Here is an 18,420-nt window from a genome sequence, read left to right as displayed (position 1 = left end):
TCATTGCTTACGATTTTTGTGAAGAAAGTGCCCCAGCATCTATGGGTACAAGTGGTGTGCGGATTTAGCACGTGTAATGGGAAGTTTATCGACACAAGCGACTCCGCAAACATCAGATGGCATTTATCTTCTAAATATGCGGAGTTGTAAGTAAATATTTTGAAAGCGTCATGAAGGTATGTGTGCACTGCGTAGAGCCAGACTTTCATTAACCTCGGTTTAATCTTAAAATATGACCTTAATTTCTAACTTTGGAGGAAATACTTACTTCGAAAGGAGAGTAGAGGTCTTGAGCTCATGCTCTCACCACCATCAATTCGTGACTGATGCCCATCTCCGGTGTCAGGATGCGTTAAAGTACTTTTTCGGAGGGTAGCTTCATACGCGGTGGAAACTGGATCTGCTATTCCAGTCAGTTGTTCCCCCTATAAACTTGTTCTACATTGTGTATTGATGCAGAAAAACTTGGTACCATATTTATTAAGTAACACATGTTATAATTAGGGGAAATGAAACAAGGAAAGTAGTAATTCTCACAAATTGTATGACCAGTTATTCTGTTTAGTCATGCACTAAAGGATTTACTAGGTACGTATAGGAAAAATGATGGAAACATAACACTCAAAAACTAAAGGTCTGAACAATGAAACCTCATTATTTGAACCTTCAACCATGTTTGTTCTGATACGAATACAAACCATCGGTCCTTTACAATAGGAATGTAACTTGCGGCAGCTAGAACCGGTCGTAAGCTTCGAACAAGGGAGTTCGGTAGTTAACTGCTTGTCCGACAGTCCGCACACCGCGCAACAGGGAGGTGAAGATCCACTTTGCTTTCGGCCGCACTGGTTGACAGACGTGTTCTCCACTTCTCTCTGCCCGCCTTTCGTTGTATGCTTTGTGTCTCTCAGACTTGGTTTGCTTTGTGTAGTGTGTTTGAAAATACTGTGAGTACGTGTGCTTTTTGTATTTTTATTCTTAATTTGGTGAATAATGGATTCCCGTGAGCTGGATATTTCCCCACGCCCCCCCATCAGCCACAGAGTTTGCCCTGGTGTGGAGGGCCGTAAGTGTGGGGCCTTCCGCTTGTTCCCTGATGTGGTTCCTCATGATTTGTGTGCTCGATGCCGAGGGCGCGAATGCTTTCGCGCCGAGCCTTGTGATTTATGTGTATCTTGGTCGGAGGAGCAGTGGGTGCGATATGAGGGGAGGAAGAAGCGATGTAAGCCTGCCAGGGAGTCCTCGGAAGGTTCTCCGGCGACTCCCTTGGTCACAGACACATCGTCTTCATTCCTGCCGCCATCTCAGCTCCCGCGTATGGTTCCTTCCTCTTCAGGGGGGGTGGTTTCTCGCTCCTTCTCTTTGCCCGATCCGTCGAGCGTGGAGGAGGGGGCGAGGTACCCCGACATCCAACTGTACTTGGGGTCTTCCGTTCGTTCGGGGTGGGACTTGTCCCCCCCCTGGGCGAGGGGGAACCCCTCCTACTAACCCGACCTTTGCCTCCTCAGGTGCTCCTGCTGCGGATGATGACCTTGGCCAGGTATGGTTCTCGCTGGGCCTCCAGGGTACACCGAGTGTTTGGCGGCTGTTGCATCACCTGGTGGGTGCTGCTCCAGTCACACATGGACCGGTGACCACCACCACTACCACCGTCTCGACCCCGGGGTATGCCGCCCCTCCTCACCTTGTGTACACCCAGAGTTTATTTAGGGATGACTCTCAACTCGCATCTTTATCAGGCTTTTCTGTCTCCCAAAAGAGTGGAGTTTTACCTTAGACAATAGAATAGTTTCTCGTCCTACAACACTGCTTGGCCAACACGTGGATTAGCTTGCTAGAGACTTTAGCCTCGCCTCGATAGAGAAGTTCTTGTTGCTAGGCATACTCTGCTTAGAGTGTTTCCATTCTATCTCGGCCAGCTGTGACTGAAAAAGTCAACCCAATTCGTTGGGGTTTCCTCTGACACAGGCGATAAAAAGACCTCTGTTGTGGTGGAAATCAAGAGGAAGACTTCAGGAGGGAAAGTCTCATCACCTCAGAGCCCCGACCAGAACTTCTATGCTGATACGTCAGATGTAGGCTGGGGAGCTTTATTAGAGACCAAGAAAGTGTCAGGAGTTTGGTCTCAAAAGGTAAAGGAGATGCACATGAATGTGAAAGAGCTGAGATCTATTCCCCTTAGGTCTCAAAGAGGTTTGCTTCGAAAGTGTACAACAGAACAATAGCAGTGCACTCAGACAACACAATGGCACTGGCATATATCAGCAAACAAGTGGGAGTGCACTCCTTTTCACTGTGCGAAGCAGCAAGAGACCATCTCCTGTTGTCCAAGGAGAATGGGACAACAATCGTCACAAGATTAGTACTAGGGAAACTCAACATCCTTGCAGATCAGTTGAACAGGTGAAATAAAGTGATCCTGAAAGAAGGGACACTAGATCAGATGGTCTGCAAGTCCCTTTGTTGTTGGGAAAACTGTAGATCAACTTTTTTGCCACAAATTTTTGACTACCTACATTCTTCTCCCCATTACCTGATCCTATAGCATTGGTGACGGATGCAATGCAACTGGATTGGTCGGGCAAGTTTCTTTACACTGTCCTTCCATTCGGGATGATAAGGGAGGTACTAACCAAGTTTTTAACACAGAGGAACATGTCCATGATATTAGTAGCCTCGTTCTGGCCACTAAAAGAGTTAGTTTCCAGATCTGTTGGAACTTCTAGTGACTTCCCAAGACTGATTCCTCAGAAGACAAATTTGCTCAGACAACCTCACTTCAGGAGGTTTCATCAAGGGTTATCCTCGCTTGCTCTGACAGGATTCAAACTGTCAACAGATTACTTAGAGCAAAAGGGTTTTCATGAAAGGCTGCAGAGCAATTTCAGAATGTAGACGTAAATCCTCTGCAGCTGTCTCCCAGAATAAGTGGACGATCTTCTGCACATGGTGCAAACAGAAAGGTATCTTGTCCTCTAGTCAACTGTAACAGAAATTTTAGAATTTATTCTTTTTCTCAGAGAATCCAGACATAGAGGCTTAGATTTCGTTACGCCGCTTATCAGTGGCTGGCATGGTGTTGAAGGGAACCTAGGAAGCAGCCTTTATGTTTTTGCCTTGAATTAAGGTTTTGAGTATTTGGGAGTACTAGGTACTAGGGTACCCTCCAGTTGTATATGGTTAAGGGTTGGAATCTAGATTTTATGGTATAGGTAACATAGTTGTTCTGGTTTTTGTTGGTACTGCGCCCTGGGCAGGGCCATTATGTTCTGCCCCCCTCGAATTGGGCCACCTCGATGTGGTGAGGGGGCTCTTGAACATCAAGAATTTGTTCCCGGGTTCAAACCTGAGAGCCCCATACATTATTATGTATACTGGCATTCCCCAGTTATCAGCAGGGGTTCTGTTCATTGGGGTGTGCTGATAAACGAAAACCACCATTAAGTGGAACTCGGCAATTTATAGCGCTTATAAGCACCCTTATGGCACATCATAAGAATCTATGGCACGCCATAAGAACCCTTATGGCACCATTAGGCGCTTTATGGCGCTGATAACTGGAAATCGGCCCATTATGGCGCCACAAATTAATGATTTTATGGCACTAGACAAGCCCCATAAAACCGGATCGCCGATAACCAATTCTGCTGAGGACCGTCCTGTATTTATATATTTTGAATAATCTTTGTGGAATTTTCCACGTTTTGTAAAATTTTTTGGACCTGACAAATAGGAAAAGATATCATAGCTGGGAATGGGTTTATATCCAAAGCTAAATAGTGGGTACTGTGGTGGGACCATCAACTGCCAGATAATGTTTGGACCTGAGAGTTATTGGACGGAACTATTCTGCAGGACTGGACCATGGATTCCCGGGGGGTCTGGTTCTGGATTTAGAAACCTCAGCATTCTATCCGGTTTGGCCATAATGTGATTAGGGTGGGGACGATTGTATTCTTGTAATACTCTCAGTCCTATCAAGCGGGTTTGGCTTACACTTGGGCCACTCTTATGTTGTGTCATCCCCTGTGGGGTAGGGTAGGGACATTTGGGAATCGGTTTCTCACTTGTCCCATTGGTGGAAGAACGAATGCCATGAAAAGATGATAATAACTTTTTAAGGTTTTCAGGTTTTTTTCTTTACTTAAATCTTTATGAAAAATACAAATAAAGATTCAAATACCCCTGGGCCCTTTGATGATAATTTGGTGTGGATGATGACCAATGAAAAGGCCTCAACACGAATGACAAACCTTGGCATGGACTTGAATATGGATGTGGAATGCTCAAGTGGTGTTACTACCTCTCAGGTAGTCATCACAAATTGAAAACTCGCCTATTGCACGTAAAGCACATTTCCATGTAATGTGACTAGGTACTCTCTCGTTTGCTGGTTATGGAAAAATTATAGCGTTAAGAATGAACTCATGAAAATGAAGGAAAATGTGAAGCATGGGTAACTTTTGAGAAACATGAAGCTGCACTCAAGGCCAGCAGCAATATTAATAATATAAAAATCTGTAAATCAGCTGTCAAATTAGTGATCTCTGACAAGACCCCTAAAACCACGGACGTTTATAGACTATCTCAATGGGTGCAAGCCACTCAACCAAATTATGAAGATAATGATAGTGATACTTGTGAGAGAAATCCCAAACCTTCAATGTGGTTGGTAGTATCTGCTAGGGAGGAAAATTATAATTATTACAAATTTAGCAAATATCCAAAAAAAAGATTGGCTGTATTGATAAGGGTAGCATCTCAAGGTTTGGTAAAGGCAGGGTTCTCATTCATGCCAAATCAAAGACCCAGTCATATATGCTGACAATGAAGAAGTTTGAGAAAGGTGATATTATAAAAGAAATTAGACCAAACATGAATTTCAATTATGGAAAAGGAGTGGTATTCGATAGAGGCCTTTGTGAATATCCAGAAAGAGAAATATTCGAAATTAGTCCAACATCTGTATGGAAGGTAAACAAAATTCCAAAGGCAAATATGGTCATTTTAACATTGAGGACTGATGTACCATCTTACGTCAATTTTGGAAATGAAAGGGTCAAAGTCAAACCATTTTTATTAAAACTTCTGCAGTGTTATAACTTTTAAATTTGGCCATCCATCCTTCTGCAAAAACAATAAACTTTGTAATAATTGCTCAGCTCCTGAAGCCAAAATGTATTAATTGTGAACAGCATCATACCCCATCCAATAAAAAGTGCAGCCAATATAAATATGAAGAGGCAGCTGTATGTCAAGCTAAGGCTGAACATATAATCATTAGTTATGTAAAAAAATTAATTGGTCAAACAAAGACCTATGCTATGGCTCTGAATTCTGCAGCCCTTATAAAAACTCAAGTCAACAATGTAGCACCTTTACCTGCTGTAGAAGCAAGAACTACTGAAACTAAGACCCAGCCATCTGATCTAGGTGATCGGTCTGCTAGGGTTGAAGCACCCCTCTTTATGGAAGATGTGCCTGCATATATAGACTCATCTCCAATTGATGATAACTTCCCTGTGTCTGTCCCATCTCTGCAACAAGAAACCATTGAAGAAATGGAACAAGAACAAACTAGAGGTCCAAAGAGATTAAGAACTCCATCTCCTCCTCCTCCTGCTCAAAGCATGGAGGTTTCCAAACCCCATAAAAAATGTAACAGCAGTGAAGCTAACAGCGAGGATGCTTCTGCCCCTGAAACAACCAAGGAATCAAGTTCCTTTGATAAAAAGAAAATAGTAGTTGAAGTCCACTCTCGTATCACAAAGCTAATATAAAGCATAATCATATGCCACATATCTCAAGACAATCTAAAGAAAATCTTATAAAGATTGCCATAAAGGAAATAAAAAAAACTAGTTAAGATCACTAAAGAATTTCCCTTGGTAGATCTTAGCACTAAAAATTCAATCTGGACATTTTACAATGAAACTGTAAAGGATTAAGGACTCATTCAGAAATTCCAAAAGTATTACTGCATGAGTATAACCCAGGGGTTGTATGTCTCAAGAAACTAAATACTATCCAGGTCTAAAATATGAAATCTATAAGATGAGCCCCACTGACTGGGATCTTGCCTGTGGTGTTGCAATAATCATTACTAAGTATTGCAACATATTATGGTTCCTTTGAACACACAGCTTCAAACAATTGCTATCTGGGCTACGTTTGACAGTGAAATCACAATCTGCTCTCTTTACCTTCCCCCAAGATTTAGGGTCACTCTTGGGAACATTAGGTTTAATTGATCAACTTCCTCCTCTTTTTTTTTACTACTTGGTGATTTTGATTCTCATAATCCACTTTGGGGTGGAAATTTTTTAAACAGAGGGTAAGAACATTGATGACATTGTTAATAAAAATGATCTTGCACTTTTTAATTATGGTACTATGACATATAATGACATATAATCTCTACACAGGTGGTTCATCTCCGATAGACAATTATATGTTCTCTCTATCTAGATTTTAATTGGTTTGTAGATGAATTTCTACATGAAAGTGATCACTTTCTCATTCATCTGAAGTTTGTGAGAAATGTCCCTCTGAATTATTTTATTAAATAGAAGGAAAAGGAAGCAGATTGGGTCAACTTTCAAGAAGGTATTAACCTTTCCCAGGGATTTGAATCCTTCGAATGCCATCTAAAGGCTTATGAGTAATTCGCCTCTGAAATAACATTGAATAGTGCTGAAAAATCAATACCTAAGATTAAAGGGAAACCACACAAATCTGCTGTTCCTTGGTGGGATAAAACCTGTGGTAGCTTGAAGAAAATTACCAGGAAATGTTACAGGCTTTATAAATCCACTCAGTCTGCAACAGCAAAATCTATTTAACAATGAGCTATGGCAAAACAGAGAAAGTATTTTAAAGAAAGTAAAAAGAGAATTCTGGCTGTTTTATGTAAACGACATAAATTCGAAGACCCCAATCAGGTTAATCTGGAAACAGATAAGAAAACTAAGAGGCAAGTACGTTCCATCGTCAACACCTTGTCTGAAAATCAATGGAGACCTTATCACCAAGTCAGATGATGTTGCTAAAACATTGTGTGAACATTTCTCTGAAATATTGAGTCCTAGGAGCTATTCAACTTGGTTCCAGAATATCAGGAATTCAACCATTTCCCTTAGTTTAAATTCTGGAAATTGTGACTTATAATGCTAAGTTAACTAAGGGATTTAAGGGATGCTTCATCATTTTCTGAATCCACTTCCCCTGGGAATGATAGCATTCTTTTTAGCATGATTAAAACGTCTTCCAGATTCTGCTGTATTTCATCTTCTTAAAGTCTTAAACAAAATATGAGAACCCCTTCTTGGAAGATTGCAGTAGTTGTTTCCATCAAGAAACCATTGAAAGATCCACATTTTCAAACAAGCTATCGGCCAATATTTCTTACAAGTTGTGTGTGCAAATTGTTTGAGAAGATTGTCAACCCAAATTCAGCAAGATCATCAACCCAAATTCAGCAAGGTTTCTCAAAGCGCAGTCAGACTATTGGAGTATTCTTCAATCTCGAAAAAGCCTATGACACCACTTGGCGTTTTGGTATTATTAAGCAGATTCATGACATGGGAATACAAGGTAATACGTTAAATTTCATCATATCATTTCTAAGTGATAGGTATATTAAAGCTAGAGTTGGAAATACCTTGTCTAATGCTTTTGAGCTGGAGGGAGGCATCCCACAAGACAGTGTATTGAGTGTCACCTTATTTGCTGTGGCTATAAACAGCATTGTTGAATGTGTATCACCTCCAGTAAAGGCATCTTTATTTGTAGATGGCCTTGCCACATATGTCACAAGTTATGATGCTATTTTAGCATGTAATTTCTTGCAAAAGTCAGTTAATGCAATCAGCAATTGGGCAGATGACAATGGCTTTCGATTCTCCCCTTCCAAAACTGTGGCAGTTCATTTTACTAAAGTACTCGAAAGGAAACCATCCCACATATTAATCTGAAAGACTCACTAATACTATATGAGGAGGTGGTGAAGTGTTTATGGATGATCTTTGATAAGAAGCTAACATGGGCTAGTCATATTGACTCCTTAAAAATTAAGGTAAGAAATCCCTTAACATTTTAAAAGTAGTCTCAGGTTTTCTCTGAGGTGCTGGTAAGGGGTCACGTTTAAAGTTATGTGACTCGCTCTGTAAATCTAAGCTCTAGTATGGTTGCCAAATCTACTCTTCAGCAAGTACAAGCAAACTTAGGAGTTGGATGTAATTCATCATGCTGGTCTAAGAATATGCTCTGGTGCATTTAAAACATGACCAGTCGAAAGCTTATATACTGACACTGAAGAGCTCCCTCTAGATTTACGTCGAGAGGAACTGGGACTGCGGTATATGTTGACATTAAGAGGGACCCCTGAAAACCCTGCAGCATCCATTCTTAACCAAAACGACTCTCATCAATTTGCAAATATTAGAGCATCTAAACCTTTTCATCTAAGAATTAATGCCACAGTTGACAATGTTACGTGTGTATTAAAAACCAAAAGATTAAGGCAACGCATTGCTCTAAGTTTCCTCTTTGGTTGATCCCAGAACCATCGGTCTGTCTAAATGCTGCTGTTAATATATCGGTTAATGTCATCGAAGTGAAGGCTCATTTTCTTGATCATGATCAAACACATTCAGGTTCTATTAAAGTATTCACTGATGGATCAAAAACATCAAGTGGTGTTGGCTGTGCTGTTGTTCATGGTAATAGTTCGTATGTTGGCAGACTATTTAGTAATGCCTCTATTTTTACAGCTGAATTAACTGCTTTAGCCAAATCTCTTGAGGTTGTTTCTGCTCTACAGGGTAGTACTTTCACCATATGTATACGGTGTGGCAGTAAAGAAACACAGACTTGGTTTTTTTTCTTTTTTACTTAAAAAATGATATATATATAATGGATACAGACACACAACGATCCTTTGGTGGAGAGGTAATAATGTCCTACAGGGCTTGACTTCAACTAGCCACACATACTCCTCACTCTCCAAGAGAACATCTTAAATAAAAATTGACAATCAACAACAAGTAATATACAAACTCAACTAGTCATAAACGGTCATTTACACCTCTTCCTTAATAACCCACAACAACAGAAATACCTTTATACATAAACTGTCCAATTAAACCCAAACAGTAATTAACAGTTTCAAACAATAATTATACACTCCCCCTTGAATTACATTCACATATATTACAAACTCTAGCTCTTCTAACTCTTGTTGAATGTCTTGGAATCGCGTTGCACTCAGCAACAGTGCCTGAATCTTCCTCTTCCCCCTCATCTTCATGAACAGGAAGCTGTATAAGAAGCTCCTCATCCTCAGCATCAGTAGTTTCTCACCCAAATACAAACCTTGTGAAGAAACACGAACGAAGATCTCTAACATGGCGTGGAACTCCATTGACTTCAACAGCTTGTTCTGACAAAACTCTCGTAACTTTGCCTCTTTCAAATTGCATATTGCATCGCATGTTGGATGGTTTTACCCACACCTCATCACCTGCTTTGTAGGGGCCACTCACTGCCACTTTGTTCATTGAGCATGGATCCACTCCTCGGACCCTCACAGGGTAAGAATACAGCATACTGACAGGGGCAGTCGTTGAGTCGCAGTCATCACAGGCATCAAATTATACAGATATACAGCCTCTGCAATGCTGCAGCCTTTCCTTGCAGCAATGACTTTAACAGTTCGATGGCATCTCTCAGCTATACCATTTCCTGATGGAACATAAGCACATCTAAAATTAAGATGCATGCACCACTTTTTTGCAAAGTCAGCAAATAGTTTGCTACGAAAAGCAGGGTCATTGTCAGTTAACAGTTCCTCCGGCGCTCCTCGTTCATAGAACACTGTCTCAAGTTGCCCGATGATGCTCTCACTGGTCTGAAAATGGAGCCGACGCCAGATGGCAAATCGAGATGGTCCACAATCAATGAGAGTAAGATACGGCCGTCCATCATAGTGAGTAATATCCATGCCAACTCTCTGCCACACTCTATCCACTTCCAGCTACCCTTCTGCCACTTCACTGGGGCCGGGTCTATTGACTGGCATGCCTCACAGCATTTGACAACAGCCTGTACTTGCCGCCTGGTAACTCCTGGATGGACTTTCTTCACAAAAATAGAGAGTTCTTCTCACACCCGGGTGACCAGCAGCATGATGGATCTCCTTAATTCCATCACATAATGGCAGGGGACAACAGAAGCACACACAAGTTTTTGCATCTTGGTGACATGAACCAAGGTCCCTCAGCCAGCGCTGAGGTACACGTGTCAAACTGTCAGATTTATTTTTATTGGCAGAAGAAGACACAAGTTGTTCAATAGAATAGCTGGAGGTCACACTCTTCTATCAGTGACAAGACTATTCCTAGTCTTCTTCTGATGAGCATTTCACTTGCGGCCTTAGTCTTCCAGGGAGGAGGAAGGATGCTTTTTCCTAAAAGTCCATCTGAAATCCATCTATGCACAGTAGATGAGTCAGTCATTAATTCCACCTTTTGTATCTTCCAAGCCAGTGCAAGATTCAATCCTTTAATGACTGCATCTAGCTCAGCCATATTGATGTGGCAAGAGTCGTTCTTTCCGCAGCAGCTGGCATCTTCCACAATGGAACCATTTACTTCCACTGCAACACCAAGCGCAAGAGGAACTAGCATCCACCCAGATCTTGAATTTGTCACCGGTGACATTCCACTGTCCTCTCACAGGGTCATCCTTCTTAACCTTCTCCAGAAGTTCCTGCAAACACATTTTGATGTAATCATCATTAATGACGTCGTCCCATCCTTCAGTGACTTGATTGACTCTTCTCTTGATGAATGCTACCGCCACTCGCAGCCATCCACAAACAGGGTAATGCCTAACAGTCTACCACAGTATGAGAACACTGCTCGCCGAGTCAATTGTCTTGGTGCATCGCCCAGGTCATTGTCCCACTTTTCCAAAAAAGACTCCCCTGCTCCCCCCAAACTCTCAGGCCCAATGCTCAGAGCCCCTTCAGCAAGTCTTTGGTGTGGCTTACTTACTAGCCCAAAATTTCTAAGATGCTCCTCTACACGGCTGGCCTTAACAATATCTTCATTTACAAAGATGTCATCAATATAAGCTGATGTTCCTTTTCTTACAATTGGGTCCTGAAGGAGAACACAGTTTAAAACAGATTTCATTACCATCGGAGCAATATTCAAGCCAAACCCCAGTCGAGTGAGGCAATACTCTGGCCTTTGAAATATACAGTCTGGTATGGCCACAGAGACTCATGGATTCTTATTTGCAGGTAAGCTTTAGCCAAGTCTACTACAGATACATTCACTCCTTGCCTGCGCCAACTCACGTAGTTTGTCTGAGCACACATCCGAGTCTGCTGTAAATGCATCAATGTACGTATTCAGTTCTCTGAAGTCCAGTACAGGCCGCACCTTCTTTTTATTTTGCTGTACAACAACAGCCATGAGGGGAATAAGCCCCTTAGCTCGGTCCATATTTATTTCTCATCATAAGGAAGCAGCCAGCCATCATTCACCCATCTTTGTAGCTCTGATTCATACAGGTCCTTTGCCTCCTGAGGTACAGAATATGCCTTTACTCCATTCTCCAGGATGCCAGGCTCCTTGCCCTCAGACCATTTCCATGTAGCTGTCCAACATTTAATCACAGGATCATAAATTGCACTAAAATCACGCTCATCCACCCCCACCTTCACATCAGCAGCTGCAGAAAAAAGAGTGTCTTCCATTCCAAAACGTACACCACCCCGGTATCGACAGTGACTCCTCCTAGAGCCCTCACACCATCCATGCCGAGAAGAAATTTAAAACCGAGGGCATTAGAGGTAGTTACGCATACAGAAATGCTGGCAGTAGCTCCATTACTGAGCTGCAAGTGCACGACGCCCATTCCTTCACACACCCATTCTTGCCCACTCACAGTTATCATGCTAACTGCGCACTTGTTCCATGCCTTACAGCATGAGACATGAGCGATGCTTTGAGAACACCCAGTGTCTACTAACACGCAACACTGAAGACCCTCTACACTCAAAACAGTACTTGGCAGCACCTTACTCAGTGGGTTTGCGGGAGAGGAGGCTGGCGCTGATGCCTCTCTCCTTACTCGTTTCCCGGACACAAGCTGACGCAATGTGCCCCATTCCACCACACCGATAGCACTTTACCCTTCTCCGAAATCGACCATTTACTCGGTTGCGAGCAAGACAGTCCCTGGCAAAGTGATTTGGTCCAAAGGCATACATGACATTTCTGATGTTGGTTCTACTGGCACAGAACCCAAGCTTCCTGTTGGCGCCAAAACATGTTTCCACTGAAACAGAAGGAAGGTCATCTTTCAGAACCGCCCGTGCCCGAGCCAAAATCTGTTCCAGATCGAGGGCCTCCATGCGAGACCCAGCTCTCAACAGCTGACGAATTCTCTCTGGAAGTCCAGCTACAAAAGCACATGCAAGAGCTTTTTCAGAAATTCCTCCAAACAGGGATCCGAGTCGACGTAGATCAGCTAAGTAGACATCCGGTGCCTCTCCACTGTGCAACTTCCTACTGACAAAATGTTCATAGGCTACATAGGGATCAACAGCAAACGCAGCTAACAATGCTTCTTTCACCTTGTCAACCTTCTTCCTATCTGCTGTGGGTAACTGTAAGTACACTGCAAAGGCACCACCTGTGGCCGCCAGAGGAATCCAACTGGCCACTCACAATTTTCCGAAGCTTGCAAACCAGCTCCAACTTCTCCAGCCACTCCATAACAGATTGTGCGTTTCTGCCATCATACTCAGGGATCAGTTTCAAGTCGAAGTTACTCTCCATACTGCCTAGATAGCTTGTGGCAGTAAAGAAACACAGACTTGGTTTTTTTTCTTCTTTACTTAAAAAATGATATATATATAATGGATACAGACACACAACGATCCTTTGGTGGAGAGGTAATAATGTCCTACAGGGCTTGACTTCAACTAACCACACATACTCCTCACTCTCCAAGAGAACATCTTAAATAAAAATTGACAATCAACAACAAGTAATATACAAACTCAACTAGTCATAAACGGTCATTTACACCTCTTCCTTAATAACCCACAACAACAGAAATACCTTTATACATAAACTGTCCAATTAAACCCAAACAGTAATTAACAGTTTCAAACAATAATTATACATACGGTATATACTCTTGTAACACACGATCTCGCATATCATGCGACCCCCAAATTTTCACCTTAAAATAATTATTTGATCATGTATCTCAAGTGACATGCGAGTTCAATTTTTGAGATCAAACTACAATAGGCTAACCTTTTTTCCTCTATCCATCCCATTTTCTATTTAGGCCAACCCCTTTTCATCCATCTCTTTATCTATCCCATCTTCTAGTTAAGTTAAAAAGAGTAAAAGAGAAAGCTAAAAGTATTATCGGTAACGTTATACTTGTGTAAACGCTTTGAACAACCAATCCGATAACAACAGCTTTTTTCCTGCATTTCAACCATCGTACGATAATAAAAAATTACCGTAGTTATGTTGCAAATGACGTTAAATAGAATAGAACTGATATATTTTTATATTACTATATCCTTATTCGCCATGGAGAAAAGATCGGCAAGGTGTATACTGCTAAATTTAAGCTGCTAGTTGTAGCTGAAGCTGTGGAAAGAATGTTCATCTGCTAACGACTATTATTGTGCATTGGCAACAAGGAAACTTCGGTATAGCACCATCAAACTCGACCGTAAACAAAATTTGAGAGAAATATGTTTTAACCAAAACTATTTGGCATGAAAAAACATATTTTACTGTGTTCACTCCGATAAAAGATAAATATGTAAAGCTCGTAGTATTCTGATGAAATCAAGTGAAAATATCGAACGCAATCTGTTGTTATGCAATAAACATGCCCTTAGTGCCATCTGCTAATTAAAAAATAACTAAAATTCGTCAACGATACGAATTCAAGTGATATTTTGACTTTAAAACGCTTCGTATAACTTAAAATAACCCTATCCCATATCAATAGAGTATCTTGAGATTCATTTACGGTAACTAGAAGCAAGAAAATCACTTTGATTTGACTTCAATACAACAAAATGAACTTGCCTCGCAATCGTCCTCAGCTGATTTCCAAACCAAAACATTGATTGCTATTTCGTTCATGAAACTTACCTGTCAGATATATATATAGCTGTATTCTCCGAAGTCCGACAGAATTTCAAAACTCCCGGCAAATGCAGTGGTCGGCCAGGTGGTTAGTACCCATTCCCGCCGATGGGAGGCGGGTATCAGGAACCATTCCCATTTTCTATTCAGATTTTCTCTGTCGCCGGTACTGTAAACACCTGTTTTCAGTACCTCCGTCTTAGGATTTTGAAACTTCATTGCTGCTAAGTATCCTAATTGTCTTTTGATTTATTAACTTGGATTTGTGGCTAGGCATACGTTATCATAAATTGATTTGAATTTGGTTTTGATTCATCCTTGCATGAGATATCTGAATCTAGTTAGGCTAGTTTCAGAGTGTGTTGTCTGCAAGGTAAGGTGAGGCTACCGAAAGTTTCGGTAGATCCGCACTGGGTATGCACGAGGTGTACGGGTCATGTTTCTTTGTTGAAAGATCGATGTAAGGAGTGTGAGAGTTTGACTGATTACGAAGGGAAGACGTATGATTCGTATGTACGCAAATTAGAGTGTGATTGAATCAGGGGGTCTTCCTCATAGACTGCATCAGTAAACAGGAGTCAGGGTAGTGAACCTGCTAACCTTCCTGTAGACTTTGTTTTGCCTAACCCTGTAGTATGGCCTACGGGCCATTAGGTTATGTCTGCGAGAGGTAATGCCTTTTCTGTTATTGTGGATTCCATCCATAACTTGGAATCTAAAGTGCTCGCTCTCCAATCAGTGTTGTGAAGTGTAGTGCCCCTAGTGTTGAGGAGGGGGCGTCAGATCGGCCCTATAATGCCTCTAGGCCTGGACCTCTGTCGGACTCCCAGGACTAGGGAGAGGTCATGTCGAAAGCCGAAGGAGGGTTACGGGGAACCCCCACCGATCTGGCGTTCCTTCGGCAGGACCTGTTAACGCTTCCCAGGCTGCCAAAGATTGTGTACGTGCACGAATCATGAAGGATTGCTTCTCGTCCTCCGAGGCGTCCTCCCCGCGCAGGGTTTGGGAATCTCGGAAGGACTTGCGCCCTCTAAAGAGAAGCTTTAGAGAAGAGGATGCTTCACGTCCTCTCTCTCGTCAGCAGGGAGCTTCAGATCGGCCCTGTAATGCCTCTAGGCCTGGACCTCTGTCGGACTCCCAGGACCAGGGAGAGGGCATGTCGAAAGCTGAAGGAGGGTTACGGGGACTCCACACTGATCTGGCGTTCCTTCGGCAGGACTTAATATCGATAAGCGTGACAAAGACGCAAGATGTCGCACAGGCGGCCGTCGTCTTTGTCAAGAGATGAAGAATGTCCATAAGGCTCCTCTCCTCATGGCGCTCAGTATACGTTACGTGACGTTCGCTCTACTGCGAAACAGGATGTTGTTCAAGCTGCTAAGCTTGATACCCGGCAAGCGGCTTTGCATAGTCAAGCAGCTCGCCAAGACGCCCCTCGCTCATCCCTAAGGGACGCTCCGTCGGCTGCCAGTTATGACACTGGTTCGGCAGCTAAGCTGGACGCTAAGCGTGACTTTTTTCTTGACGTTCTTTTGAGCGCGTTTCTGGAAGAGTTCATTTGCCTTACAAAGACGCAAGATGTTGCACAGGTGACCGTCGCCTTTGTCAGAAGGTAAGGAAAGTCCTTAAGACTCGTCTTGAAGACGATCACCGTACGTCTTCTTATAGTGCTTGCGCACTTCAGGAGCGGCGTGCGGCTCTCCATGACGCCTCTCAGGTGGCCTTTCATGCATCAGGACGCTCGGCAAGATCCTCGCTGAGATGCCGTTCAGAACACTTGGTGTTCTATGCACCAATACGCTCAGCAAGACTCTCGCGAGGATGCCTTTTGAAGACGCTCGACGTCCTACACATCGAGATGCTTGACAGGACTCTCGCGAGGACGTCTTTCAAGACGCTCGACATTTTACACATTGAGACACTCATCAAGACGCTCACGAGGACGCGTTTGAAGAGGACGCTCGTGAGGAAGCTTTTGAAGATGCTCGACATCCTACACGTCGAGATGCTTGCCAGGACGCTTGCGAGGATGCTCTGGAAGACGCTCGACGTCATAAACATCGAGATGTTGGCCACATCTGGACGCTGGCCAGGACGTTAGCGAGGACGCTTTTGAAGACGCTCGGTGTCCTACACGTCATGACGCTTGGCAGAGCACTTGCCAAGACGTTCTTCAGAACGATAGGCGCCCTACGCATCAAGACGTTCGGCAGGACTCCTGCAAGAACGCTCTTCAAGAGGATGCTCTTCAGGACTCTCCACAAGATGTTCCTTTACAGGAACTTAATAAAGATTCGGAGTTGGCGGTGAGGCATACCCGAACTTCTTCTTCGAAACCTCCTTCAGATAGAGGACCCCTGTTACGAACGGGACCTCAGGGCTTGATTATCAGACGATTTTGCCAGCCAGATAGATCATCTGAAAGGGCTGTTCAGGACGATGGATAATTTTAGCTCCTAGATTGGTATTTCGGAGCCCAGGACCTGCAGTCTCGTCTCTAACTCTCTTTCTCTAGAATAACTATCCAACCTGCATGGATAAGGTAGTTAGGTTGGTTTTGATGAGCTGGCATCTAGAAGAAGACTCTAGTAAACTTTAAGCAGATTTCAGTGTCATAAAACGCCTCTTCTGCGTTCGGGACTGTGCTGCCGAAGGGGAACATTAGGGTCCTACCTGCCGTAAGCCCAGTCTCTGACCAGGAATCCTGCCCTTTCCTCGATTTCTGCGGGAATCAGGAAGACTTTATGGTCGAATTCCTGGATTACTTTCTGTCATGTAAGTGGGTTTCCCCCATTGACAAGATACTAAACGTTTTGTCAAGTAAGTGGGTAACCCCTCATTGACGAAATATAGCCTCTTTGTCACGTAAATGGGTTAGTTCTCATTGACAAATATCTCAATAACATTTTATCACGTAAGCGGATAAGCTCTCATTGACAAGATTCGGAAGAGCTCTCATTCATTTGCAGAGGCTCGTCCAGGAAAAAGACTTGTAGACGTCCATGAAGTCTTATGTCCAATATACATAAGAAGCTTGAGCTGTCCTCTTCGGTCCTCGGTTCTTACTTGAGGACCTTCTACGACTGGTACTAAATTCGTTCTCTTGGCTAAGAGAACGAAGACAGTCGATTTCCATTCTCTCTCTTCCTCGTCGAGGAAAGAATGTAGTAGAGTATTAGCTGTCCAAATGACTACAATACTCTACGTATTTTACCTTTGCATTATATTACTACTGTATGGTTCAAGTCATATACGCATAACGTAGTTACCTCTACGGATGGCAACCGAAAGGACTTTTATTGTAAGTGCATCTAATCGGTACTCCCTGCAACCTTCCAGGAGTTTCCGGTTTGCCTTTTAGATTTTAAGGTATTGTTACGACAACACCAACTCAGCTTCGGTATTTAGCGAATTCTGTTTCGCTAAAATATGCCTGCTTGAGAGTTTTCTTTCGGTTTGATAATAATAACAACCTTTCCTTCGTAGAATGGAATAGCTGGCAACTCAGGCATAATAGTGCGAGACGGCGAACGTAGGCTGCTGTCACTGTAGACCAACTCAGTACCAACTAGTTCTCTGCTATGCGCGGTCGGTTACGTCTCTCTCTCCTGCGGGATTGACTGACTAACTGTATCTCTGCCCTACAATCACGGACTTTAGCCTCGTGTTGAGAGGAATTCTAGCATACATGAATGAACATCATCTTCGCTTTGCGAGAAATTTTTCAACAGAGATATATATTAGACCTTTTCGGTTCTGTTTACCACAAGGTAACAGAATTCTGTATGAGTCTATCGTGGCATAGCACTATAATAATGCACACCTGCTTAAGCAAAGCGCAGCCTTATTAGGGATGGAAACATGCTCGGTGAGGGAATGAATGAGTCTGCTGGGGACTATTTCCTCACTGGAGAAGTTTGTTTCTCTGAATAGACTGCAATTCAGACCTCTCCAGTTTTTCCTGCTGGAAAACTGGAATAGCATCGAAGATCTAGAAATGATTCTGAACATCTCTTAAAGCCAAGGATCTCCTAAGGGGATAGCGAGACTATGCCAGGCATCTGGAGAGTGGTACAGATGTCCTGGCTCATAGTCTCATAGAATTAGAAGCAATTCGGTTGGCTCTCCAGTTCTTCTAAAAACGAGTTGTTTACTCAGTGGTCCAGATCAACTCGGACAATTCCACAGCTCTCTTATATCTCAAGATGTATCGAGATACACTCTC

General features: G+C 42.9%; 1 pseudogene; it reads right to left on the bottom strand.

Annotated features, from left to right (window-relative positions):
• Positions 1 to 8,996: 8,996 nt before the first annotated feature.
• Positions 8,997 to 13,190, bottom strand: LOC135218951 (uncharacterized; annotated as a pseudogene).
• Between the last annotated feature and the right edge of the window lie 5,230 nt (positions 13,191 to 18,420).

The sequence above is a fragment of the Macrobrachium nipponense genome, chromosome 1 (genome assembly GCF_015104395.2).
Source record: "Macrobrachium nipponense isolate FS-2020 chromosome 1, ASM1510439v2, whole genome shotgun sequence".
Taxonomy (NCBI): Eukaryota; Metazoa; Arthropoda; class Malacostraca; order Decapoda; family Palaemonidae; genus Macrobrachium; species Macrobrachium nipponense.
Note: the sequence above shows the minus strand (reverse complement) of the source record. Positions and strands in the feature narration are given on the sequence as shown.